Consider the following 27607-nt stretch of genomic DNA (forward strand, 5'->3'; position numbering starts at 1 on the left):
TTGTGTGTGGTTCCTGCTCCGTGGGACGGAGGAGCTGCCAGCTGAGGCATGGCTGTGCCTGAGGTGCTGCCAGGGTCACCTCTGTGGGCAGAGCCATCCCGGGCACCGTGTCCCCGCTCCTGGTCCCTCTGCGGGGATGCCGAGCTGCCCGAGGCGCTGGGTGCGTGTCCCGTCCTGCACCCCCAGCCACGGCAGTGGGTGCTGGGGTGGTGGGAGGCGCGCGTCTCTTAGCAACTCCTCTGGTGCGTGGTTCCTCCTGTTGCTCAGGAAGGTGTGAACACACACACCGGCCTCTTGTGTGCTGCTGAGGTGCTTCCCGAAGCACCCTGTGTCACCCGGAATGAGGGCTGAGGGGTGCCCTGCGCCTGGCTGCCAATGGCACGTGGCAGGGCTCTCCGGGTGTCCGCAGGGCTGTGCGATGGTGCCAGAGGCTGCGTGTCCTCGGGGGCTTTCCCTGCTCGAGTCACAGCCCCGTCCTGTCTCCTCTGAGCCTTCCCTGTGGATTTGTAGCAGGAATCCCACAGATTTCCATGTCTGGGCTGCATTCCCTTAATACCTGGCAGGCGCTGGGATGAATCCTGCTCCTGGTGACACATGTGCTGTGATGACACAGTTACCTGTGACCTGTTACCAGGTGTTTGTGAGCGAATTAACAGGGGTTAATTAACGGCTGGAAGAGCCTTGCTGGAGATGTTATCATTTGGTGGAGTGCCTTGGTCTGGAACAGAATTTCTTTTTAAACTGCAGGTTTGGGGCTTGATGCAGAAATGTCTGGAAGAGGATTTTGTTTCTTGATGTTCTTGATCTGAAGATCAGAATTGGTGACTGGATGGTTCATGGTCTGAAAATCCATGACGGAAATTGCCAGTGAAACCCAAATTCAATTTCCTAAAACTTGAGCACTGGGCCTTGCCAGGCTTGCTCACATCCTCCTTCCAGATTCCTTTCCTGTAGGCATTTTTGCAGGGGAAAAGCCAAAGGCAGTGCTGCTGCAGCGGGGGCAGGGAGTCCCTGCTGCCCACCAGGGCTGCTGTGTCCCTGTGGATGTGTCACCACAAGGGTGTCATTGTTGCCAGCAGTGCAGTCAGGGGCATTGCCATAACTGTACAGAACTGGGGGGTTTCCTCTGGCAGTGGGGTTCTGCAAGGAGCAGGGTGGAGTGGGTGTTGGGGGCTGCTGCAGCCACAGCCCTGGCAGGCCCCCAGGCTTGGGGAACAAGCCTTTGCAGAGAAGTTTGGAGCCCACGGTGGGGTGAGAGCCAGCTGTGCCCGGTCATGGGCCGGCATCAGCGGTGCCACTGTGGGAAGAAAGGGAAATCTGCTCTGCTCTGGTCTCCTCCTTGAGCTGGAGCTTTATTCTGAGGAGATGGGGCCAGAGGGGCTGAGGAGCTCTGGGCCTGGGGGAGATGGCAGCTTGGGCTGGTCTCCAGCATCAGCTGCATCACAGGCAGGACCCGGAGTTTTTTGTAGTTTCTAACCACCAAATTTGGACAGATTTTCAGGGGGCTTGCAAAAAGCGATTCCCTCATCCCAGGCTGCTTTCCTTGCCAAGTTGTGGAGACTGCTGCAAGCTGCTGAGTTCTATAAAAGATTTCATATCTGCATAAAGCAAAATGATACCAACCTGGGGCTGGTGCAGCCCTGCTCACAGTAAATGTGGCCTCCAACGTCACGACTCTGGAACAGGCTACAGACAGATCCGTATTAATAGAGTTTGTAATTAGAGCAGTAATTGCACAGTGCTTAATTTCTTTCCTAGAAATGAACTTTGAGCAGCGACCAGAATGCAGGTTTGAGGAGGATGAGTGGTTGCTCTGGTGCAGGGGGTTACCTGAGAGACATGCAGGACAGGCTGTGAGTGGCATGGGGCTGCAGGAACCAGCATGGATCCATGGGCAGGTGGGAGACACAGCACCAGCAAGATGGAATAGTGAAAGAACATCATGATGTGTGACGGGAGAGATGGTTACACAGAGGTTTTCTGAGTGTGTAAAGTGGTGAAGGCAGGAGGGAGAGGTAGAAGGGAGATGAGAAGTAGGTGAGATTCCTTCAACAGAGCTTTCCCAGATGCTGGGAATTTTCTTCTGCTGTTTGTGGTTCTGCACATGCCTTGCAGCCCAGCTAAAGCTCAGCTCTCTGGTAGAGCTTGGAGAGGGTTTGAGCCATTGTGAGGACTCGGTGTCCGGGGAGCAGGACCAGGAATCTCTCTGTAGTCACCTTTTCCTGGAGCACATGTTTTTTCCCTTCACTGTCCTTCCTCACCTCTCCCACCTCTCTCTAAACCTGTGCTTCTTAAACCATCCCTGCAGTTTAAGAGGCAATTTAAGAGGTTAGTTTGGGAAAGCTCTCTGCTACCATTTCCAGCTGTTGCTGCTCTGGCAGAGGCTCGGGATGAGAAGCCCTGCAGAATGTCTGTGGTGGCTGGGAGCAGCCTGGATGTCTGTGACCTCCACATCTGCTCTGCCACTGCTGCTCTTTGCATCACTCCAGGGCCTGCCTGTTGGCTGGGTGTGAGTTCAGCACAGACCATTGGGTCACTTGCTGTAAATAGCCCATCCCAGGATTTTAGCCTTAAAAAATGAGGCTTCTGGCTAAGGCCTGTTGGAGGTACAGACCTGGGCCTCTGCCTCAGGAGTTTACTCCATCATGACCTGTTTTGCTGTCAATTACTGCTGTGGCTTTTCCTGCTGGCATCTCCAACATCCTGGGTATTTTCTACATTTCTCTCTTAGGAAGGACTGCTTTGATATTGGGCATTTTCATGTTTAAAGCTGCTGGTACCAGTTAGTGAGGCCACTTTCCTGTCTCTCTTTCTCATGAGTTAAAGTGGATGAATGTCATCATTCTGTTCAGATCCAGCACAAGTCTTCCAGCTCCATTCCCCATCCTTTCCCAACATCTTTTTAAACTGGCTCCTGATGTGCTGCTTCACAAAGCAAACCGAGGCAGGAGCTGCCACTGATGCAGGATCTTCTGGAGGAAGATGAGGACCCTCCTTGCTGGAGCCCTCCAGCCCTGCCAGGCCTGGGGAGCCCCACGCTGCCAGGCTGCACTCAGGGCTCACCATGTCTTCTCTCTGCTGAATCAGCCTCGAGTAAATTACACCCTTTGGGAAGGAGAGCATTCTGCTTAGACAGCTTTTTCCTGCTAATTCTATGACCTCTGCAGAAAACTGCCCTGTTTATGTATGCTGTGAGTTCCCCAGGGCTGGGAAACCACAGGCCATGGTGCTGGGGTGCCGTAGCGGGAGCTGCAAACTCCAAAGCCATCGGCACATCCATGCTCCAGGGCTGGAGCTGGGCGTTCTGGAGAGCTGGATGGTTCCTGCTGTATTACCCCTGCACTCAGGGCAAGGCTCCTCTGGCACTGTGGTCTCCAGATTTGCTGGAAGTTAAGTGCAAAGGTGGTTAAAAGAGCACAAGATGGGAGGTTGAGTAGATCACAGAACCAGAGAATGGTTTGTTTTACAGACCATTGTCCCTGCCATGGGCAGGGACACCTTCCACTGGACCAGGTTGCCCCAATCTCCATCCAACCTGGCCTTGAACACTTCCAGGGATGGGGCAGCCACCGTTTCTCTGGTCAGCTTGTGCCAGGACTTCACCACCCTTGCAAGGAAAAATGTCTTCCCAATATCCCATCTGCCGCTGCCTTCTTGTCTGTGGGGAGCCATTCCCCCTTGTCCTGTCACTCCAGTCCCTTATGCCAGGTCCCTCTCCAGCTCTCCTGGAGCCTCTTTAGGCACTGGAAGGAGCTCTAAGGTCTCCCTGGAGCCTTCTCTTCCCCAGGTGAGCATCCCAGCCTGGCTCCAGAGCAGAGGGGCTCTAGCCCTTGGAGCAGCTCCTGTTCTGGTCATGTGCTCTGTTTTTTGGGTGAGGGGTGCTGTGGTCTCCAGGCTGACTCCCAGGAGAGGCTCCTAAGGGCACTGGGAAGTGCTTCCTGGGCCTCTTTACCTGCTGGCAAGGGAGAACCCTGGGTCCTCCACCACTGTGTGTGCCCTGGCGTGGCTGAGGTCGTTGGCAGGGCTGGCACTGCTCAGCATCTTACAGTGCCAGTCCTGGCATGAGCAGCACCAGCAAAAGGATCTGCCTGGAAAGAGTCCTGGAGCAGATTCTGATGTGATGGGAGACACTGGACCCCCAGGACTGATGGGAAAGAGCCAAAGCACAGCTGAAGGAGCCTTTAGCATGCTTGAACAAATATATCCCCTGTTTCTACCGAGTTTTATGTTGTGGCCCAAGTCATCTGGAGGCATCTTTGCCCAGCTTACAGATGGAGAATCCAGTCTTGGGGAAGAATCAGAAAAGGCATTGCTTGGTGCCCTCATCATAGGAGCTGTGAGAGATGGTGAAACTGTAGCAGGAAGGCTTGAGGATGGTCCTGATGGCTGGGAGCCGAGCAGGATGGAGTTGCAGGTGCTGTGCTGGGGGAGGTGAAGGTTCCTGGTGCTCTGGGGGCAAGATCTCGGTGCTGTGGCTAAAGAGGAAAATCTGGGGATGTGAAGGTACACAGGGGAAGAACAGGATTTGAGGTGGGGTCAGGAGAGAGTTGGGAGTCTCTGTGGCTGCAGTTTCAGTTCCCTTGATCCAATACAAGCGTGGTTGCTGCGGGCAGGGACAGTGCAGCTCTGCCCACTGGGCAGCTCCACCTGCCCCTCCCTGTGATCAGGAGCTACTCTGGCAGGAGCCAGGCATGAGTTGGGTTTGGTTCAGTCAGTTCTCAGCTGCTTGTGGTGGGACCATGTGAATGCTGGTGGTGAGGAGGGGGCACGCGTGGTCAGGTCTGGGGGAAGCAGACAAGATCTGGACTGCGCTGATCGGAGCTGTGCAACCACTGATGGCAAAGCTTCATCTCCTGGCCATGACAGCAGCACCAGCAGGAGCTGGGGAGGAGCTGGGAGCCTGGTGCCTGTTCCAGGGACATGCTCTGGGTCCTTGGCCAGGCGCTGGCTGATCTCCCTGTGCTCGCTGTGGTCGGTGTGATGTCAGTCCTTGGTAGCTCTCTGCCTTCCCAACACAACCATTGTGGGAAGTCCCAACCTAACTCTTGTCCCAACATAAGCTCCAGATTCCTCAGGAGTTTCACAGCTCGGTTGCACAGAGCCTTTTCCAGTTTTGGGATGCTCTGCAGTGACTGTTACCCTAGGCAGCGATGTCCTGCTGACCTGGGCCTCTGTCAGAATGGGGACAGCAGTGGCCCTGTCCTCAGAGCTGTCCCTGTGCTGGCTGTGGGGTGAGCCTGGCACGTTCCTGCTGTGCTTGGGCTGGAGTTGCCGGGCTCTGCCTGGAGCAGTGCGAGTGGGGCCAGCTTTGCACAGCTGACTGTGAATCATTCATCTGCCATTGGCTTTCAGGAGCTTTCCCAAAGCTCCTGACAGAGCATGGCCACTTTCTGCATAGACACCTTCCAGTGCTGGGGGCTCTCAGCTCCTCTGGAGTCTCACTGAGATGGGAATGTAAGATGTGGGTGCATCCAGGCTGGTTGTTCTGAACTAGGGATGGGACTTTCGCTTAATTTAAGTGGCCAAATCAGATCTAAATGATGTCTGATTTGGTCCCAAACTGTTTCCAGCTGGCTGGCTGACATGGGATGGTCCTACACTGGGGAATACTGGGTGCTCTTGTGCCTGGGGCAGTGGGGTACAGCTCTGGGGCTAAAATCCCCTCGTAGCTGGCATGTGGGGGCAGCAGGCAGTGGCCACATGGTCTGGAGGAGCAGCTGTGGGCTGAAGGGCTGGCACAGAATCCTGGCTGTTGGGATTCAAGGGATCAAGAGCTGCCCCAGCCTGTGATCAGAGCCTGGCAACTTGATGGGCATCTCGGCAGTACCGTGATGCTCTTATCACATCCCTCCCTGTCAGGAGGAGGAGGAGGAAGCCTTTTCTCCTTGTGGTCCCACCTTCCTGCTTTGGCATTACTTTCTTTTTTTAAATTGTTTTCCAAGACTTCCTGCAAGTCGTTTTCTGGCCGTGCAGCAGCTGCAGGGGTTGGGAGTCCATGTCTGTTGTGTTCCTGCCAGCAGTGCCCCTCATGGAGAGGACACCTGTCTCACTCCTGCTGCCTCCTGCAGCTCTGGGCAGCTCTGGGAGCATGGATCCCATGGCTGCCTGTTCAGGTGGATTTCCTGAAGTGATGCAGTGAGTGCAAGAAATCTTCTGGGGCAGGAAAGGTAAAAATTAAGATAATTTTAGCTGCTTCCCTGCTGGAAGTAGGTTTGTGTGATTAAGACCTGTTGAATGCCTGCTCACCTCTCCTGCCTCAGTGACTTTCAGACCTGCTGTCCACTTACAACCAAACCAACCAAATCCTGCTGCTTCTGAATTCCCACCAATCCTGAGGGAATAGATTTCCAGACAGAGCAGAGCACCCCAGCTCATGGCACGCAGAGGGAAAGGGAAGTTTGTAGTTCTCCAGGGTATCTGGCTGCAGTGGGACTGCATCTCCACTCTAAGTCCTGGCTGTGAGTCACTGGAGAATTCCTGCCCGGGGTCATGTGTGAGATCTGGTTCTGGCCGTGTGATGAAATCCACTGCAGCCTCGGGGCTCTGTGCCACGTTCCCAGCTGCTGCAGCTGGAATCCGGGCTGGGGTCCTGCTGGTCCTGCAGGGGTTCAGGGCTGGGAGCTGCTGACCCCGGGCTGTCGTGGTGGCCAGCGTGGGCTGCTGGCCCTGGCTCCCGCAGTGGGCTCCGTGCTCTTGGTTTGGGGCAGCTTTGGGTATTTACCCCAGCAGTGACTCCTGGGGTAGGGAAAAGGGCTCTGGCCTTCAGAGAGGGACTTTGAACAAGGGACTTGAGTGACAAGACAAGGGGGAATTGAGCCTCTTGTGCACAGAGGGCAGGGTTAGATGGAATACTGGGCAGAGATTTTTCCCTGTGAGAGTGGTGAGGCCCTGGCACTGATTGCTTAGAACAGCTGTGGCTGCCCTGTCCCTGGCAGTGTTTAAGGCCAGGTTGGATGGGGCTTGGAGCAACCTGGTCTAGTGGGAGGTGTCCTTTCCTGTGGCAAGGGGTGGGACTGGATGGGCTTTAAGGTCCTTTTCCACTAAAACCATTTGTTGTTTGTATGATCAGGCTCTGGCCAGTGCTGTCCATCTGCAGTGTGGGCAGGATTGAGCAGGGCTGGAGGGGCCACAGCCATGGGGGACACCATGCAGGCTGCTGGGAGGTGGGGACCACAGGGATGATGGTGTTGTGGCCCTTCTGCTCGGGGGTGGTTCAGTGGGAGAAGCTGCTCCTGGTCCTGGTTTTTCACTGCAGTCACCCTTGGAACCTCACCTGGTCCAGTCCTGTGTGTGGGAGCAGGGCCAGCTTTGCCGTGGAGGGCTGGGAGTTGATTAAAAGGTGAGAGGCAGGTGCTGATGAGCACTTGGGGGGGCTGTGTCAGGACACGGACCTCCCAGGTCAACCACCCCACCTGGGGTAATTTGGGTGCTCCTGGTGGGCACAGAGCTTAGGGGAGCTTTGAGGAGCTCTTTGGAAGAGCTAAATTAATAAAGTGATTTAAGGTGGTTTACACAGAGCTTTTCCAACATGAAGCACAAACAGGAGGAAGCAGGGAGGTGTTTGCTGAAATTCAGCATCTGGGAAGTGGAGCTCCTGCCAGGGTTTGGGAGGGAGACAGTGGAGGAAGGGTGGTTGTTATGGAATGAGGCATTTGGGAGGGGGAAGACACGCAGCTCGCAGTTGACGTGACAGAAGAGGAGGGCCCGGAGGGGGATTCAGGGGGAGCGTTCTCCTGCTGAAGAGAGAGGTTAGGGAAATAATTTCAGCAGCAGCAGTGTTGTGCCTGAATAGGAATGAGGCAGGATTTTATGGGTTAGAGGCACTTTTGGGGAAGAGGAGCGATAGGGGTCAATGCAGAGTGGACCTGTGGGCCTTTGGCTGCGTGGCCAGGGGACAAGGAGCTCTCAGGGACTGGAGCTTGTGTAGCTGTGCAGGGGTTTAGGGGCAGCTAGGATGAGAAGTGAGGAGAGGGAAAGGAGAATCTGTGAACTCTTTCTGTCTGAGTCATGTCCTTAAGTCCCAGACAGGGTCTGAGTGACGTCCCTAGTCCCTGTGCAGCAAGGGCTTGGGGGGAGATGGGACAAAGCTGGGATTAGCAGCAGCTCTTTAATCATGTGGACCTTGGGCTTGTGGGTGCACACTTGAAATGCTGGAGGGGAAAAGAAGCTGAGACTTCATTTTGGACAGGAGACAGTCCAGGAATAGAAAAGCAGAACTATGAATCATCACACAGAGCTGAGGGATGGTGAAATTAAAGGCTGGCTGGAGGAAGCGTGGAAGAAGGGAAGGTGCTATGGGCAGAGCCATGTGAGACACCCGAGAAAAAGCAACACTGGAGGTGGAGAGTGAGGATGGTCTCTGAGGCTGGTGAAAGAAGCTGTAGAGAAGCAGGAGGAGAGCAGAGAGGATAAAAGAATTGCTGGGATCAACGAGGACAAGGTGTGGCCAGTTTGGTTCCTGAAAGAGGAGCTGCAGGGTCCGAAAGAGCCCAGAATCTGCTGGTGAGACAGGAACAACCTTGTGCAGTCCCCTGGAGAGAGAAAAGGGCAGCAGGAGATCCTGAGGTGGGAATGTGTGTCCTCTTGGGAAAGGAAGGTGTGTCAGTGCCATCAGACTGGAGAGGATTCAGAGAGAGGTGGGTTTGGTGGATGGACTCTTGGATGGGTGAGGAATTGCATAGATTGCTACATCCAAAGGGTTATGGTCAGTGGCCAAATGGAAACCAGTGCTGAGCACTGTCCACCCCAGGTCCGTACTGGGACCAGTACTGGTTAATATCTTTATTAATGACACAGACACTGGCACTGAGTCATCCTCGGTGTGTTTGCAGGTGAGAGGCTGGAGGGCAGGGATGGCATCCAGAGGGACAGCGACAGGGGATTGGGCCCATGGGATCCTCACAGAGTGCAGCAAGGCCAAGTGCAAGGTCCTGGTTCTGGCCAATCAGCTGTACCAGTCCAGGCTGGGGCACCTTCCACTGCCCCAGGCTGCTCCAAACCCCATCCAGCCTGGCCTTGGGCACTGCCAGGGATCCACACCTGTGCCAGGGCCTCACCACCCTCACAGGGAAGAATATCTAATCTAAATCTCCTCTTTTAGTTTAAAACTATCTCCCTTGGTCTGTCACTATTTGCCCATGTAAAACATCTGAAATTGCATTTTTTACTGGAAGTTTTGGTGGGTTCTTTGGGCTCTGCCTGTGCTGACCTCGTCTTTGCTCTTAGTCATGGACACTTACACAGAGAGGCTTAAACCTTCCCTGTCCTCAGCATCATTCCTCAGTGTCTTCTCTGTCTCCTGTGGAAAAAGCCAAGCTTTCCTGTGTCCTTATGTTGGTTCCTGATGTGCCTGGGATTCACCTCCAGGTTTTGCTGTTTGTCACTGGTCACATCTCGTTCCTTGTGTAGCTGCTCTGGGCTCAGACTAGGGTGCTCCTGCCACTCCTTTTTATTTATCCTGATTAATCTGACCTCATTACCAGTTTCCCTGTGCATGCTTTCCTGTGCCAAGCTCAGTATGGAGCTTGGGTGAGCCAAGCTGATCTCCTACCACACTGGTTTCCTCTGCAGTGGGATGATTTCTGTGTGTGCCATCACTGCTGCTTCAGAGGCACAACAGTTTTTTGTAATTTATTTTTTCTTTTTTCCTTGTGGATTTGCTTCTCATAAGATCTTGCCTGTGGAGTTTGGTAATCACAGAATCCCAGAATGGTTGGGGTTGAAAGGGACCTTAAAGCTCATCCAGTTCCACCCCCTGCCCTGGGCAAGGATACCATCCACTAGACCAGGTTGCTCCAAGTCCTGTTCAGCCTGGCCTGGAACACTTCCAGACCTGGGGAGTCCACAGTCTCTGGGCAATGCCTGCCTTGGTGGAATGTCTGCAGTTTGCTGTCCTTCCTGCCACAGACACTGAGAACTTGTGGACAGTCCTTCCTGCTCTGCTCCTCCCTTGGCTTCTCTCAGGGGTCAGCTGAAGGGGGTTCTGGCAGACTGCAAGACCTGGAAATTGGGTTGGAGAGAATCTAAGAGAAAATTGAGGACAAAAGGACACGTGGCCTGGTACAAGTGATAAATGGGCATGGGAGGAGGTGCCCAGCCTGTTTGCAGGGCTGGGAGTGGATTTTTGGGGAGGGGATTGCACAAGGTGTTTGGAGAGCTCTGGTGGTGACGGGTGAGGGGGAACACAAACATACTCCTCTTGGAGGAGAAAATGCCTAAATGTGTCTTGGGCTTAGTCATCAGGTTTGCAGGCTCTGTGGGGTTTGTGGGATTTGATTTCAAACACAGACTTTGATACTGTAGTGTCTATTCTGTGACTGGCCATGTATCATGAATTTATAAATGGTACCACCATCCTCTGTTCAGTTTAACAGCATTGCCATCCAGGCAGGTTGGGAAGTACTTTGTCCAGCTGGAAAGGTCTTGGATCCCCATTCCTGGAGGTCTTCACACCCTCCTGGGGCAAGAATTGAAGGCAGCCAAATCACTGCTTCTTCAGTTGGTTGTTCCAGTCATTAATTCTTCCAGCTGCCAATAGTTCTGTTTAATTCTCATTTACATTAATCTGTTTTAAAGTTCATTTTCTCACTTGTTTCTTTAGATTGGACTAAATAAAACTTTGTTACCTGAACGTTATTCCCTGAGAAGTTTACTGTTACTTCACCATCAATTATCTCGTGATGTTCTTTTTGGGAAATAAATTGCATAATTCTCATTAAAAGTCTCTTCATGAGTTTGTTTTGTGTGGTCTTCAAAGAATTTTTATGGCTCTTCCTTACCTAGTGTTCTTGAAATGAAAATCATCAAATTATAGGCAGTGTACTCCCACTTGAGCCAGCCACAGTTGCATGAACTGTAAATCCAGTTCCTTTCACTGCTGGCTGCTCTTTTTTGTGAAATCCCAGAGTGGTTTGGGCTGGGTCTATTGTCCAGTGTATCCATCTGCCACTTCCTGATGGAGGATGATGTGAATCCACACTGATGGCTCCTGGTCTCCCAGGTATTTCCCCTGTTTTGGAAACAACACTAAAAGGACGTGGTCTGTGGTTTGGGGCTGGGGGATCTGACTGTCCTGGCATTCCTGGCATTTGCCATTTCACCTCTCTTGGAGCTGGCATAGTAAAAGTGTTTTCCCAGTGGTCTGAAGCTTCCCAACATCACTGGTAGTGCTCCAGATGTCACTGGAATCCTCTTACCTGTTGATGTGAATCTCTGGCCATTCTGAATCTGGTCCTACTGTGTTTATTGCCAATGACTTTGCAAAGTGATGTTTATAGAGGGAATGCTGTGTGGGAATGGGTTACACGATCATGGAAACATGGGCAGAGTTATTTGTGTCATGGAACCACAGATCACCGTGGGTTGCAAGGATCTTTATGGCTGTTCAGTCAAACCCTGTGTCAGTAACACCTGAACGACCTGGAGGAATGCAATCAGCTGTAACATGAATTATTGTTTCATTGATTCCATCCCCTTCCCAGGGACTGGTGTCATTGTGGCAGCAGGGGAGGCCAGGGGTTCCCCTTCCCCTGGGCACTGCTGGGGGTATGAGGTCACTTCTGTCTGTTCCAGCCATTCCTGCATATCTCTGTTATTTCAATATTTAATAAAATTAGCATGAGCAGGAGTGTGAGCTGACTCTTCCTCGCTCTTCCTCGCACCATTGTATTCAGGTTGTTTGTGCCTTTAAATTAAAGTTAGTTTTTTTTAATGACATTTTTTAAATGGTTTCTGCTAATGGTTTTGCTGTTGTGCATTTGTCTGTGTTTGCTATTCCTTGGTGTTTGTGTCAGTGGCTCTGGTGCTGTCTGTGGCCTGGCCGTGCTCTGGGGAGTGAGCTGTGCCTCCCTGTGCTGCTCACAGCCGCTTCCTGCTGCTCTCAGCATTGTTACAGACTCATTTTCCTGAAGCTTTCGGCTTCCTACACCATTTTTGATGCTTCCTGCGTTCAGGATCTTATTGACAGCTGTTTCCTCCTCTTTCTTCCTACTTCTTACCCTTTTTTGGGCAGTTTGGATGTCACTAGCGTCCAGGCGGGTTCAGGAATTGTAGCCAAATTATTGTTGTTGTGTTTTTATGAAGTGTTGGCATTTGGGCTGTCTGATCAATTCTTATGGAAGTGTAAAAATGCAAACCACAGCAAAAGGTCCAAAGTGGGGCTTAGAATCTTGGAATGGTTTGGGTTGGTAGGGACCTTACCTCCCCTTCTATTCTACCCCCTTGCTGTGGGCAGGGACACTTTCCTCTAGACCGGGTTGCTCCAAGCCATGTCCAACCTGGCCTTGGACAGTTCCAGAGATGGTTCAGCCACAGCTGCTCAGGGAAAACCCCGGCTGCCCTGCTTTCCTCTCTAGGTGTGGGGTCCTGCTGCTCCCACTGTGCCCGTGGTGGAGTCTGGTGGTCTCCTCACAGCCCTGGCCCTAGTGCAGCGTCCCTTCCTCTCCTTGAGCTACTTCTGCTGGTCCCAGAGTGCGGCAGTGCTGCCAGATTTAGGTGGCACGGTAAAATAAGTGCAGTTACTGAGAATTTGGGTTACTTTATTACTGAAGTAGGTGCTAAGCGGCTTTCTCCAGTTGAGGAGGGTGCCGTGGTCAGAGGGACAGGGCAGGTCCGGTCCCCTCGGTCCCCCCTCACCGAATGACGTGTCCCTGTGCCCTGGCCATGTGGATGTGGCACTTGGGAATGTGGTGTTGGCCTTTGCACTTGCTGGGGGAGCTTGGTGGTCTCTGAGGGTTTTTCCCACCCTTAAGGGTTGTGTGATTCCACGAGAAACTGTTCTTCTGGCCCAGCCCGGCCATTGGGCTGCCCATGGCCAGGCCAGGGGATGTCAGAGCTGACGAGAGGGTGGGCGTGTGGGGCATGGGGCTGCCCATGGCTGGGCATCAGAGGCAGCAGGGCAGTGGCAGCAGGGCAGTGGCAGCAGGGCAGTGGCAGCAGGGCAGCTGTGCTGTGCCTGGGGGCTGAAGTGCAGCCACCGGCGTGTCTGGGACAGGCACGGACCCTGCTCGGTGTCCGTGGAGCGCCGCTGTAGGGCCGGGACAGCCCTTAGGGCTGGGAGAGCCCTGCCCACGGCACCGCCCGGCCTGAGCTCTGCCCACGGCACCGCCCGGCCTGAGCTCTGCCCGCTGCACCGCCCGGCCTGAGCTCTGCCCGCTGCACCGCCCGGCCTCAGCTCTGCCCACGGCACCGCCCGGCCTGAGCTCTGCCCGCTGCCAGGGCCCGGCGAGCCGCGGGCTGCAGCGGTCTGTGAGCAGAGCTGCATTTGTGCTGCTGTGCTGGCTGCAGCGGTCTGTGAGCAGGGCTGCATTTGTGCTGCTGTGCTGCTGTGCCAGCTGCATCCATCCCTGGGCAGAGCTGCATTTGTGCTGCTGTGCTGGCTGCATCCATCCCTGGGCAGAGCTGCATTTGTGCTGCTGTGCTGGCTGCAGCGGTCCCTGAGCAGAGCTGCATTTGTGCTGCTGTGCCGGCTGCAGCCATCCCTGGGCAGAGCTGCAGCTGGGGCCAGTGCAGCTGTGCTGGCTGCAGCCGTGTCCAGGGTGAGCCAGGGCCGCAGGCTCTGCTGCACTGCTGGCACCTGAGGCACTGCTGGGCCTGGCCCTGCACGGGCACAGGAGCAGCCGGATTGGCAAGGACACTGTGAGGGGCCAGCTGCAGCTGTGGCACGGGGGTCCCAGCATGGGAGCAGCCTGACAAGGACACTGTGAGGGGCCAGCTGCAGCTGTGGCACGGGGGTCCCAGCATGGGAGCAGCAGCCTGACAAGGACACTGAGGGGACAGCTGCAGATGTGGCACGGGGGTCCCAGCACAGGTGTGGCAGCAGCCCGGGTCGGTGTGGTCGTGCCGGGTGTCCTTCGGCGTGTCCCCTCCGCAGCAGCTCCCCGGTGCCACGTGTGACATGCAGCAGCAGCAGCAGCAGCAGCAGCAGCAGCAGGGCCCCCTGTGTGACACGAGGAGCTGGAGTAGGTGACTGCAGGGCTCAGGGTGCTCACGGGCTCAGGATGGACCAGAGCTCACGGTGGCTCTTCCCTGCTGGTACCTGTCGGTGCGGGCAGTCCGGGCAGGCAGGTGTGTGCAGCTGTGTCCCGGGAAGTTCTCTCCAGAGGCTGGAGGAGAGTCTGGCCTGGAGCACACCCTGCTTTCATGGGAGATCAGCTGTAGAAGGAGTTTCAGCCCTGGAGCCTTGCCAGTCTGAGGGTGGGGATGGCTCCATGCGAGCTCCTGCTGGAGCAGGCTCTTGCTGTGTCCCACAGACTCCAGTGTCGAAGGTGACATCCTTCCCAGGTCTGGGCTCTTGGAGCTGGCTTGGAATTTTCTGTGGGTGGGAAGTTGCTTTCCTTGGGGTTGGACATCAGTGTGCACACCTGCAGGAAGGGCTCTAGGAGTGTCTGTAATCACAGCAGGAGTGTGGTTCATGACCAGGTGTCCGTTGTCTTCCAGGCATGGGCAGCGCAGTGGAATGCACGTGCCATGGAAAACTCCTCTCCATCAGCAAGCTGCCCACGGTCTGACTGTTGGTCTGTGTGGTGGAACATGATCAGAGCTGGGCTGAGCATTTTCAGTCCTTGGATTGGGTGTAACAGCCAGGGAAGGCCTGGGCCCTTCAGCTGATTGTCCTGTTGACCACAGCGAGACCAAGGCATGGAGCACATGGAGGGGATTTTGGGCAGTCCCCTCTCAAAGTGGACCCCTGTCTGGACAGCAGGCAGAGGGGCAGCTCTTCTCTCCTCTTCTGGGAGATGTGTCTATGTTAGCTGAGGGTTTCCTGGGCACAGGGAGCTCCCCTCATCTACCTCAACAGCTTTGCTGATGCTCCCGGGGTTGCAGTTTACATCGTGGTGTTCTGCAAACCCAGGATAGGAGTCTGGGGAGTTCTATGATGCTTCCAGGTCCTTCCCAGCTTTCCTTTCAGGAAAGGCTCATGGCTGCACGGTGGAGTGATGGGAGTGGGGTGGGACAGAGTACCCTGTCCAGGGGTGGTAATTAGCACCTTGGCTCCACACTGTCCTCGGCTGAGCAGAACCACTGTGGCTCTTGGCTGTGTCAGGGAAAGGCGCCTGCCCTGGGAGGCCCTGCTGTGCCCAGAGCCATCCCGTAATTCCCTGAGTGACTCACAGCACATGAAGCCTTTTCCTGCTGCTGAGGCACTGGGGAAGCCTTGGTCAGCAGGATCTCTGTGTGTGCTCCAGGATCAGCTGCTGACGGACGAGTCGGAACTGGACTGAGCCCCCATGAGCTGTGAGCTTCCATCCCCTGATGTGCTGACGTGGGAGGCTCTCTGGAAACCCAGCTTACTGTTGAAGGAAGCAGGATCAAACCCCTGAGCGTGGCTGGCCGTGCTGCTGGCACCAGGTGCAGGGCAGTGGTGTGGGCAGGCACCGTCTCCTCTCCTGGCGCTGGGTAAAGGAGTGTGATGGGTTTAACAGTTAAATCCCCAGTGCTGGTAATTGTCGTTCTGTCGAAGTCTCTAATTCTGCCGTTTCCATGGAAATAGAATGATCTTGTGATTAAGATGTGAGGCTGAGGTGGCAGCTCTCTGGTCCTTTGGAGCTGCAGGCCCTTGTTTGCTCCCACAGTTGTGTGTCTGTGAGAGGAGACACACACCTGCCCTTCCTTGCAGTCTGGGTTCCTGCCCTCAGAAAGGTGTCAAGAAGCCCTGCCTTGCCCCAAGGATCCTGGCAGAACTCCTCAGGTGCATGGAGCAACCGTGTTGCTCGTTGTGTGTCGACTGAGTGGGTTGCCCTCTATGGAAACTGTGGGATCCAGAAGTGGGGGAGTTGGCTAATGCGGTGTCAGGGATGGAGGTGACATCACCTGAGTCTGCTCCCCCAGGTTCCTCGTCATCAGCATTGGTCTCAGGCTGAAGTAGGAGTGATAAGTAGGTTGGGTGACTTGGGCACTAGAAGTGCTGATTTCTCTCCGTGCTGTGGGAGAGCTGAGGGTGCTGGATCAGATCTGGAATTGTAAACTGCAGATGGCTGGAGTTCAGCTTGAGAAGAGGAGGAGAAAGAGCTGTGGTGGGACCCACTTTAATTCTGGCACCCTCCTGCACAGCGTGGTGGGGCTGGTGGTGCTGCCCAGGGAAACTGGGCTCTGCAGGGCAGATCATTCTCAGGAGGCTGGGGAGCTGGGCTGTGCAGCTCTCCTCTCCCAGGTCCCCAAGCTCTCTTATCTGCCTGAGTGGCCTTGACATTTCTCCTGTTCCCCTGTCTCAGGTAATGCCTTGGAGGGAAATCCTGCAGTCACAATGGTCATAGAACCCGGAACCTTCAAGCTCATCTTGTCCCACCCCTGTCATGAGCTGGGACACTTTCCATTAGACCAGGCTGCTCCAAGCCTCATCCAGCCTGGCCTTTAACACTTCCAGGGGTGCTGCAGCCACAGCTTCTCTAGGAAATGTTTTCTTAGAGTTGTTGAGAATAACCCCAAGATTCCATCTGAGAGATGCTGGGACTGGAGATGCAGGAAACATTTGCTGAGCCCCAAGCAGAGCCCACTGTGGCTTGGCAGATCAAAATCTAGAGTGCTGGGCTGCAGCCTGGAGCTGGGAGGTTGATCAGCTCTTCAATCCCTCACTCAAAGCTGGAAAAATGTACAGCTTTTGCCAAGCTGCCGTGTTTTTCCCCAGCCTGCTTTTGGGAAGTGTCTGAATTGCTTTTGCTGGAACTTCTATAAATACCATCCCGATGCAGTGAGTGAGCATGGAAAATGTCAGTGGGAATGTGGGTTTGGCAGTCCTGGGCCTCAGGGGATGGTGTGACAGCCCCAGCCTCGGCGCTGCCGACAGCCCCGAGTGTGCACGTGGGGACAGGGGGCAAGGGACCCCCACCTTGTGCTGCTGTCAGAGGGGCTCCAGGGGCTCCTCTGCCCCCTGCCCAGCCTGTGCTGCTGCTCTGCTCGGCATGGGCTGTGCTTTTCCTGCTCCCAGGAAGCCATTCCCAAGCCCAAAGCCGTGTCTTGTGTTTCTGTAGCCTCGCATGGAGCTTTTGTCCTTGGATTTGGCTGATCGTCCTCTGAGTGCGTGTTCACTGAGCGCCGCCGCAGCCCCGATGAGACGTTTCACAGAGATGCTTTATGTGAAAAAATCTCCTGGTTTGGACCTGCTTAATTGGATGTGATGTCCCCAAGTTCCTGCTTTGGAAGAAACAGTGAACAAATTGTTCCCTAGTGGCCTCCTCCTTTCTTCTCCTGGCGTGGAAAACTTCATTCCCCTCTGCCATCTTCTTTTCCAGGCTCCCTGTACAGTAGCTGTTCTATCCTGTCACTCATCTGCCCCTCGGTACCTGGTGAAGACTGTGGGTCAGGATGAGAGTGTTGGGATATTCCCTCCCTTATTCTCCATTCTTTACCTAGTAATGGCTGGCACCCTCTTTGTTCTTTGGTTGCTGCTGAGTAGCAAACTGATGTTCATGGAATCATGGAACGGTTTGGGTTTGGGGGGACCTTGAAGCCCATCCAGTTCTACCCCCTTTCCACTAGACCAGGTTGCTCCAAGCCCTGTCCAACCTAGTCTTGAACACTTCCAGGAATGTGGTAGCCACAGCTTCTCTGGGAAATGTTTTCACAGAGTTGTTGAGAATAACCCCAGGATTTCATCTGAGTGGTGAGAACTTGCAGCTTATTTTTGCAGATGTAAAATCAGAATTGTTTGTCTCTGATGATTCCACCTCTCATCAGTCACCTGCTGTTCTGGCAGCTGGACACTCTAAGAGATTTTAGGGTCCTTTTGACACTCTTTGTTTCTGCCTCCATGAGTAATGCTTTGATCTGCTGGGGTTTCCTTGCTTTGTATTGTTCTCCCTGTGCCTGTCACACATCCCATACTTGTTCTGTACCCTCCTCCCCTGAAGTTCCAGGGCTGCAGACGGGGGCTGCACTGTCTGTGAGAGCTGTTCCAGCAGACAGGCAGGACTCCCTGTGAGCCCAAACCTTGCTCTGAGCACCACTGCATCTGTCCCTTGTCCCAGGCTGTCCCAGCCAGCTGCCTGTTCCCCGTGTGTCTGCAGCCAGGGCAGGCCTCTTGTGTGCTGACCTTGCAGCAGCACAGCATGGCAGAGCTGTGCAGCCGCCTCCTCTCAAAGCAGAGCTCTCCCAGGGAGGGATGCTGTGGTCCTGGGGTGCATGCCATGGTCCTGGGGTGCACATCGTGGTCCTGGGGTGCACACTGTGATCCTGGGGTGCACATTGTGGTCCTGGGGTGCACATCATGGTCCTGGGGTGCACACCGTGGTCCTGGGGTGCACACCGTGGTCCTGAGGTGAACACGGTGGTCCTGGGGTGCACACTGTGGTCCTGAGGTGAACACGGTGGTCCTGGGGTGCATGCCATGGTCCTGGGGTGCACACCATGGTCCTGGGGTGCATGCCATGGTCCTGGGGTGCACATTGTGATCCTGGGGTGCACACGGTGGTCCTGGGGTGCATGCCATGGTCCTGGGGTGCACACCATGGTCCTGGGGTGCACACCATGGTCCTGGGGTGCACACCGTGGTCCTGGGGTGCACACCATGGTCCTGGGGTGCACATTGTGGTCCTGGGGTGCACATCATGGTCCTGGGGTGCACAGCATGGTCCTGAGGTGCACATCATGGTCCTGGGGTGCACACCATGGTCCTGGGGTGCACGCCATGGTCCTGGGGTGCACACCGTGATCCTGGGGTGCATGCCATGGTCCTGGGGTGCACACCATGGTCCTGGGGTGCACACCATGGTCCTGGGGTGCACACCATGGTCCTGGGGTGCACACCATGGTCCTGGGGTGCATGCCATGCTCCCTGGTAGCCCTCCTACTCCAGAGGCTGCACTTGCTCCCTGGTAGCCCTTCCTCTAGCCTTGGTGTCTCAGCTGTTGGTTCCCACCTTCTCCTCAGCACAGCACAGAACCGGCTGCCTCTAAAGAGCCTGGTGGAGGTGTGAACCCCACAGCCGTGCCCAGGACTTGCTCCAGGCAATACACAGGTGCCCCAATTGTGCTGTGGATTTTCAGGAGCACTCGGTGAATGCTGGAGTTACTGGGACTGGTGTCACAGTGTTACCAGTGGTACTGGTCTGGTGCCAGCCCTGGGCATCCCCTGGGAAGTTGCCAGCAGTGTTTCATCTCCACCAAGGTCATTTCTTGGGAGCCATCCCAGCCCTTGCCTGCAGCTGGGGAAGGATGTTCCCTGTCCCTTACAGCCCCCACGAAGCCCTGCAAATCTGGCCTGGGCAAGGTGCTTGGGGAACACTCACCCCTTGCCATTTGGTTTTGGAGGTTGGTGTCACTAAAGCCAAAACACCAATAGAATGACAAGGCACAGGATTTGGGAGAGAGAACATGAATATCAAATGCAGTAGTTCCAAAGAATGTCATGTTTGTGCCCAAATCATATAAAGCCCTGTTAATGAGGGAGGCTGTGCCAACAGCCAGCCTGGTGCAGGGAGCGGGTGGCACATCCAAACAGCAGGACTGGCACAGAATTGATGCTAAATGGAGGAAGAGTTGGTGTTACAGAACGCAGACCAAGAGTGGAAGTGAGCAAAAGAGGTGGGACACAAGTGGCCATTGGCATCCAGCTGGTCAGTGCCTATTGGGAATTGGGAGGCTAATTGGGAACAGGGATGTTTCTAGCTGTGATGTTTTTCTGTACCATCTGAAACATGGGGAGCTGTGCAGTGTAAGCATCTCTATCCCTGCTTGGAGAGGTGGAATTCTTTCCCTGAGATGGTTGTTCAGTTCTGCACAGCAGCTGCCAAAGCCAGGTGTTTTCAGATCCCCAGCTTTGGGCAGCTGGCACCCAGAGCTGGCTGCAGAGCTCCCTGCGAGCTGGCTGTGACAAGATGAGTGAGGTTGGAGTGGGCTGATGCAGTGCCAGCTTTCAGCAGGATCCATGCATGACTCAGGTATTTAGGATACAGTTAGGCTGATACCAATCCCTGAGAGAGCAGTGGAGTGCCTGACATAATCCGAATTAATGGAGAATTAAAGGAGGGAAGTGGGTGCTGAGTGACGTAGTTTGATGGGATCTGCTTTCCATGACATTGAGAACAGCTCCCGAGCAATGGGATTAGTGAAAGGTGTTGGTGATTAAATAATACTTTGAGGCTTCTTTGTGGTATTTGGGTTAGTCCAGAGTGATCTCAGGAAGAAACTGGAAGGGTCAATGGTCAACATGAGATGTGTGGAGTAGGAACTGGGGCCCTCAGTGTGTAGTTGTGAATACAAACTGGGCTGAGGCAGGTTTGGGGGGATTCCTGGGGATCCATCCTCTCCTGTGAGTGCTTGGTGTCTGTATTGGGTCCTGGGAAAATCATCAAGAATGGTTCTCCCTGCCGAATCCAAGGTGGTGTGAGGCACTCAAAGCCATCCTCTTCTGCCTCGACCACGTGGGAGGTTGTTTTTGGTGCTGGGGGGATTGAGGTCTCCCTTGTTGCTCTGTGTGATCACAGGCAGCCGGGAGCCTTTGGAGCCCGTGGGCCTGTTGGTGCTGGTGGGGAGACACGAGGGGAGGGCTGCTGAGGCCAGGCTGCTGAGCTGGGCAGTGACACAGGGACTGGTCCCTCCTGGGGCCCTGGAGGGAGACGTGGCACCCATTCCCATTTGGGAGGATGAGCCTGTGCAGGCTGAGGTGTCTGTGGCTGCAGCAGGGAAGCCTCAGGGGATAGTGGGAACAGAGAGCCAGGTGCAAGATCTGCACCTTCCATCCCACCTTCCGGCTCTGGCTTGTGGCTTTCAGTTTCTGGGTTTTTCTGCTTCTGTGGTCGGTGGTTGGCCTCTGTGCAGTGGCCTTGGGGAGGAACCTGAAACGCCTGAGTTAAACACAGGTGGGCTCTTCGGGCCACTGGGGTCTATAAAGGTGAGCACTTATGGAGATGGGCTGGTGTGGGGAGGGTCCTTCCAGCAGGGGCTGCTCCAGGGCTCAGAGCTGGGACCCTCGTGCCAAAGTGAGAGCAGGAGACATCAAACCCTTGGCCAGTCTGGAGCAGAGTCTTTGGCTCAGCATCCCTCAGGCTGGGGCTGTTTCCAGCTGTCTCCAGGACCTGGGGGCAGCACCTGAGGTACGAGTGGGTTCACTCAAAGGGGGAATCTTACATACAGTGTGCGTTGTGGGGGTGAGTTCCACGTGCCAGGTGACATCTACTTCTTTAACATCCCAAGGTTGATACTTCCTTCTTTAAGTCCATTGCTTGTGAGCATTGAAGTTCCACATGAGGTCTGGGGCCTGTCCACCCTGAGGGAGCTGCAGAAGGTTGTTGTGGGCTGGAGCACTGCAGTCCCCCTGCTCCAGGTGGATCCAGGGCTATTACTGACACTGATCTCACAACTGGCTGTTGTTGTTTGCAGCAAAACAATCTCTGCCTGTGTGTGCACATGCTGTTAGTCACCATGCTTGCCTCAGAGGATGACGAGGTGGGAGCAGCAGTAACACGGTGTTTGTTGGGGTGCTCGGGCCCATGTGAGCATCCTGTGTTGTTGTCAGCCTCAGGAGCTTTTTAGCTTGTGTTTTGAAAATACTTCCTTTGCCTGCTCTGTTGTTCCTGAGCAGGTGCCTTTGGGGACAGGGCGGAAGGATGGGATCTTCCCATGGCTTGAATTGTTTTGAATGTTTCCCAGGGAGGGGGGAGTGGTGTTGGAGAGCTTTGGGAAGCACTGTTGGGAACATCCCTTTGGGATTCTGAGCTGCTCCCATTCTGTGGAGCTTGATGACCCTCCAGTCCTACCTTTTGCTAGGGTTGGCTCTTCCCAAAATTCTTGTTGCTGGTGTCTGCTATGCCACGTGTGCAGAGCCAGAAGGGCGTGAGGGTGAGTGGTGTGTCTGGTCAGCACAGGCTCCATCTGCTGCTGGGGTGGGTGGGAGCTTTGCTTGTGGGTGCAGAAATGTCCTGTATCTGTATCTGTATCTGTATCTGTGTCTGTATCTGTATCTGTACCTGTATCTGTATCTATATCTGTATCTATACCTGTATCTGTATCCTGAAACATCACCAGGTGTGCTCATGCCTGTAGGAGCTCCATGGTCCAGCTGAAGGACAGCTCTGTGACCATCCTTTGCAGGCTGCTTCGGGGTCTCTGCCTTTCTGTCAAGGCTGGAGGGATTTTCCAGCCTTCTCCATCTCCTGCCATGTTCTCCTCCTGACCTCCATGTGGATTTTCATGTCCTCTGAGTCCCATTGCTGCACCATTCACTTCTTAGTTTCACCCTGTTGCTATTTTTCATGGCATTTCTTCTTTTATTTGCTGCTTTTGGAATAAACTGGAGGGTTTACACTGTTTGTGATGGTTATGGGAGAGGTTTTAAAGTGAGGTTTGAGGACCTGGGGAGGTTTTCTTTAGTCTTCTAACCAAATTTTCACCTGGCCTTTTGTCTTTCAAAATCCCAGGGAGATTTTACTGTGTCTGGCCCAATCATGTTGATGCTGCTCATACCTGCATCAGCAGTGGGGAGTTTGGGGGTTGGGAACATGCTGGTGCCTGGAGACAGGCTGTTCATGGGAATATCTGTGTACCTGGAAACAGCCTGGTGCCTGGGGCCTGGGGCCTGCCCATGGTGGGGCTGCTCATCCCTGCAGTGCAGCTACCAGACCAGCTGCAGCTTTGGTCAGGGTGCTGCTGTGGATGTCTCTGCACGCAGAAGGGCCCTCAGGTAGCTTCAGCAGCAGAAGTGACTGCTGCTGCCTTGATCTATCTGGCATTACACCCTGTAGGTAACATCCCAAAGCGTTATCTTCCAGGGCTTCCCTGAGGGGCAGGACCAGCAGCTTAGGAAGCATCACCCCTGCATCTGTCATCCCTACATCTGTCTTCCCTACATCTGTCTTCCCTGCGTCTGACCCGAGCATGTGGGTGCAGGATCTGCAGCATGACCACCTCCACAGGGTCCGTGGCAGGATTCCCTCTTCAAAAGGCTGGCAGCAACTTGGTGCTCAGCTTCTCTCCTCGGTGGCCGTGCCCCGTTTGGGTGACACGGGCCTGACCTCTCGTGTGAGGGAGGGAGGCGTTTGCTTCAGTGCTGCATCCCGGGGTGGGAGGGGAGAAAGTGGCAATTTCCTCATCAGCAGCTCGAGGGTTGCGGCAGGACCCGAGGTGGGGGTGTGCAGTGTGGGAGGAGGGAGGGAGCTGATGCTGGAGTTGGGCTCTCCTGTGACTGTTACTTACTTCCCAGCTGGTATTAACTCTCTGCTGCTTTGGCCCGTTCCTTCTCTCCATGGAAACTGTAGGGAACAACCAGCTTTGAGGCACCTCTCACGGCAAGAGGCCCTGGGAAGTCAGTCAGCCTGTCAAGTGTCAAAGGCAGGGCTGGGAGCTGCAAAGCGGGCGTGGGCACAGGGACAGGGCAGGCCAGGGTGTGATGGTCCAGCTGGCACTGAGGGGCTGTGGCAGCGCTCAGACCTGGAGCAGTGCCCCATCTCTCTGTCCCGAGACCCCGGGGATGTGCAGCGGCTGTGGGGTGGGTGGGTGTTTGGCAGGGGAGAGCAGGAGGACATGGTCTCTTAGGCCCAGGGTGGTTTGGGTGACCAGGAGTTGTTGGGGTGCTTGGGGTGCCCAGAAAATGTTACCACGGTGGAGCTGTGTGCTGCGGTGGATGCCGAGCCTGTGGCAGCGCTCAGTGTGAATGTGTCTCCTTGCTCAGGGCCAGGGGATGCCTCTGTCTCCTTCTCCCTCCTCCTGTTGGGCCGAGGATGTCTCTGGCTCCATCCTGGTCCCGTGGGGGCAGCAGGCGGAGGATGGCCCCCGCCACCTGCTCCGAGTGACGGCGCTGCTGACGCGGTGTGGCTGTGACGTGGGGGCTGCACCCCACGGCCGGGCCACCGAGCCTGCGCCCCCAGCTCCGCTTTGGCAGAGCCTCATCAGTATTCCTGCTGCATGGCTCAGCCGGCTGCAGCTGGTTTGCAGAGCCCGGTAGCTGCAGCACGGTCCTGACACAGCGCTCAGGGTCCTCCTGCAGCTGCAGGGGGGCTTGGCTGCCATCCCTGGCACTGCACAGAGCCCTCCTGCTCCACTGCTCCAGCTGGACGGCGTGTGCCGGGGCGCTGGGTGCCCTGCAGCCTGCCACAGGTTCTGTGTTGTCACCTGTCCTGACTGTCCCTGGCTGTGGTGCTTAGCCTGGGCCGCTGTCCACAGTCCCACAGTCTGTGCAGGGCTGTCGGCCTCGGGCACTCACAGCCCTGGTAGCACCTGGGGGCTGGAGCTGGCTGCTGTCCTCACGTGCTCCTGGTGTGCTGCTGGTGTCTGCCCGCTCTACGGGCACTGGGAACCACTGGGGCCATCCATGCTCGAACCTCATCCCTTCCCCAGCTGTCAAAGCAGTGCTGGTCCCTCACCCATGCTGCATGTGTCGGGCTGCAGGGGGGCCACCAGACTGCTCCCCCTGCAGAGTGACAGCACCTTTGAACCCAGGAGGGATGGTGGGTGCAGGTGTCCCATCCTCCCAGCTGGGCATCTCCCTGGCAACAAAATCGCCCTATCTGCAGATCTCTGGAGCAGCAGTACTGCTTGTGTCTGGGGGAACACAGGGATACCAGTGCCGGTGGGTCTGGGAGAGCAGTGATACCCTCATCACGGGGTCTGGAGAGCACAGTGGAGCATTTGACCATGGTTTAGACTCCTTTTCCTTTTCAGGGCTCCACCCTGAATGTCACACCAGGGCTCGCCAGCACTGGAATGTTCCCTGGCTCTCAGACTATCCCCATGCAGCTGTTGTTATGCCTCTCATGGATTATATTAATTTCAGCCAGATGTTCATGGCCATAATGTTTGTACCGTGCATGTGACTCAAAGAAGGGCTGGTAAGGGACCAACTTGCTTCTGTTCCCAGGCACCTGTTCTGGGTCAGATTGCCAAACCCTGTTACTTTCCCAGCTCTCAGAGATGCTTCTGCAGCCACACATAGCCCTGGGGACTCTGGCCAAGCTGCTGCCCACCAGTAGCTTGTGAGCAGGTGAGCTGTCACCTGTCATCTGCATTAGACATAGACACAGCTCCAGTCCAACCCACTGTGTTATGGTGTGAACTGCCGGAGAAGAGACACATTAAAGGCATGTGGGGAGTTTCAGTGATAGCTCTCCTCAAACCCTGGTGTTTTCTGGCCTCGTTTTCAGAGCAGTTCCTCCATGGGTGGAAGGCTGAGGCAGCTGGAGCCCGTGTGTTGCTGAGACTGGCAGGGTTCTGTTCTGGGGTACACATTCCCAGCCTGTGTGCAGGTGCCCTGCAGCCCTCAACCCCAGGACTTAACTCTAGGGCTCCATTTTAGCCTACTTTAGAAGTCTTTTGGAATAAGGAAGGGGGTCAAGTCAGTATACATATCAATTCACACAGTGTTTGTAAATCTTTGCCACAAAACAGCCTAATTAGGTAAGAACAGTTGTTAATGCTGTTTCAGTGCTATAGAGCAGTATCTCACTGGGATGCAGTAGGACAGATGTACCTGCATTTCTTCTTAGGCCACTGGAGGTTTCAATTAAGTGTTGTGGCCAAGTTTTGACTCTGTGTTTAGGAAAGGGGGAGACAAACTGCAGAGAATTTGGAATGCTTTTAAAACGCAGAATAGCTTTAAAAATATGATCCTGGTAGGACAGGGAGAGGATGTTGTCAGCTAAAGGGAACTCTCAATGTTTTTCAGTGGGTTTAATCAGAATTTGGATGGAGTCACAGGAGGAGGAAGAGTTCAGCAGGAAGGAGGTCACAGGCTGGAGGGGTCTTGGGGAGGTTGTAGGGATGGGTCAGACACACCAGGGGGATCCAGTATGTCCAGCCCTGCCTCTGTGGGCAGCACAAGGTGCATCATCTCTCCAGCAGACAGTCTGTGATTCAGCGACACCTCACAACCAGAACCTGCCAGAATATTTTAAAAAGCTGAGACTCATGTGGAAGGGGAACCATCTGGTGCTGTTGGAGTATGTGTTAAACCCAGGGTTTGGAAAGAGATGGATATAGATTGTCCCGTCTCCTTACAGGAAGAACTTTCTCTCCCTGGGAGCACAGAGCTGTGCCAGGCATGGTGGAAAAGAGCTTGTGATGCTCCTCACCTGGTTTCCTGCCCAGAGCCAGGTACCTGTGCCTGAGGTACCCCTGACAGGTCAGCTCTGGCAGCCTGGTCCTCACAGCCAGCCCTGTCTGGTGCTCAGTACTTCGGAAGACATTCCCTTGTAATTGCTTCCTGCAGAATTCCTCCTCCTCGCTGCAGTGCGGCTGCTCGGGAGACGAGATGGCAGATGCTGTGCATGCGGGTCAGAGCCAGTCTGGCACTTGGTGTGTTCCTGTGACCTTGGCACAGATGGCAGAGCTGCAGCTCCCGCGGCGTGGCAGGCGCCTTCTGCTCGGTCCCGGGCACAGGTGCCCGTTGTCTTGGGAGGCAGAGGAGTGGGATGTGTCCAGTGTGTGCCCACAGGACATGGCCACGGCCACGGCGGGGAGTGGCGGCTCTGAGCTGCAGCGGGTACCGGGGAGGGAACTGCTGCCATAGAGCTGCTGCTGACAGGTGTGAACACCCGAGGGAAGAGCAGGACGTGAAGCCCCAGGACAGGCTCTGGGTGGGACCTCTGCTCCTGCGTGCTGTGATGGGGTCTGTGGTACTGACAGGGATGGGAGGGGAGGTGCATGGTGGGACCAGTGGCCTTAGGAGAGAAGGGAGAAGGGAGAAGGGAGAAGGAAGGGGCTTGGCCCAGGCACTGGCTGTGCAGTAGGAAGGGGAAGAGCTGTAGGTGGGATTTAGCTGTGTCCAAGGCCTGGGTGCATCCAGAAAACTGGAGAAGTAGGATGAGGTCTGCTGTGGAGAAAGGATCACGGCTCAAAGAGAATGCATAGTCCGAGAAGGTGATGGGAGTTTGGAAGAGTCAAGGCGGTGGAGTCAAAGGCTCCTGTATAAAGAGGGGGAAAGGGAGGTGCTTGATGTTAAGGTGTTCCCTGGAGAGGTCTAGAGAAGCAGAAGACCTGGGCTGGCTTAGCAGACAAGGCTTTCGGTAAGGTAAAAATAGTTTAAGGGGGAGTCAGGCATCTTTTTTTTTTTCTCCCTAGAGGGAGCACAGATCATACTTGCAATGTGAAGGGAGGAAAGCCAGGGAGAGGGAAAAGGTGTGGAGGAAAAAGGAGGAGGAGTGCCCTGAGGTGATGCTGGAGAAGGGGGCTGCAGGCAGCAATGAGGGGTGCTGGGGAAGAGGTGGAGGAGGTACCACAGTCAGGACTCCAGTAGCTGAGAAAGTGGGTCAGTGCTTAGTGATGGTGGGTTTGCTCAAAGGAAGTGACTGCCCTGGAACGAGACAGGAGTGAAGGAATCTCTGCCTGAGCTGGTCACACAACCTGGTGCCCTCTACTTAGTGCTCAGGGGGCTCTGGAATCCGGTGCTCCTGGGGGTCTGCGCTCCAGGGTGTGGATGCTCCGGAGCCCCTGGGGTCCACACTGACGGTTTTCACGTGTCTGAGCACAGGGTTGGGCTGTTGGGCATAACGCAACTGCTGGGGAATTTGCTGCCCCATCACAGCTTTGGGAAAGGTGAGAAGGCAGAAGGTAGCTGGATCTGGTGCAGGGCCGGTGCGGCCGGGGCCGGAGGGCTGAGTACCCAGAGCGGGGTCCTGGCAGGAGAGGGGGAGCTCCGGGACGTGCGGCGGGACTGCGGCCGGGGAGGGCATCGGGGGGCGCGG

The 27607-nt window shown here is 55.2% G+C and overlaps 1 protein-coding gene and 1 long non-coding RNA gene across 3 annotated transcripts in view; one reads left to right on the top strand and one right to left on the bottom strand.

Moving 5' to 3' along the window:
• The window catches only part of AGAP3 (ArfGAP with GTPase domain, ankyrin repeat and PH domain 3), a 116583-nt gene that overhangs the window by 2031 nt on the left and 86945 nt on the right, over positions 1 to 27607 (top strand). The gene's annotated exons all lie outside the window — the stretch shown is intronic.
• Positions 25581 to 27557, bottom strand: LOC117245532. The gene is made up of 2 exons (XR_004500273.1): positions 25997 to 27557; positions 25581 to 25802 (listed from the first exon to the last, which is right to left on the bottom strand). It is a non-coding gene; the product is annotated as an uncharacterized LOC117245532 (long non-coding RNA).

This window comes from Parus major, chromosome 2, assembly GCF_001522545.3.
Source record: "Parus major isolate Abel chromosome 2, Parus_major1.1, whole genome shotgun sequence".
Lineage (NCBI taxonomy): Eukaryota > Metazoa > Chordata > Aves > Passeriformes > Paridae > Parus > Parus major.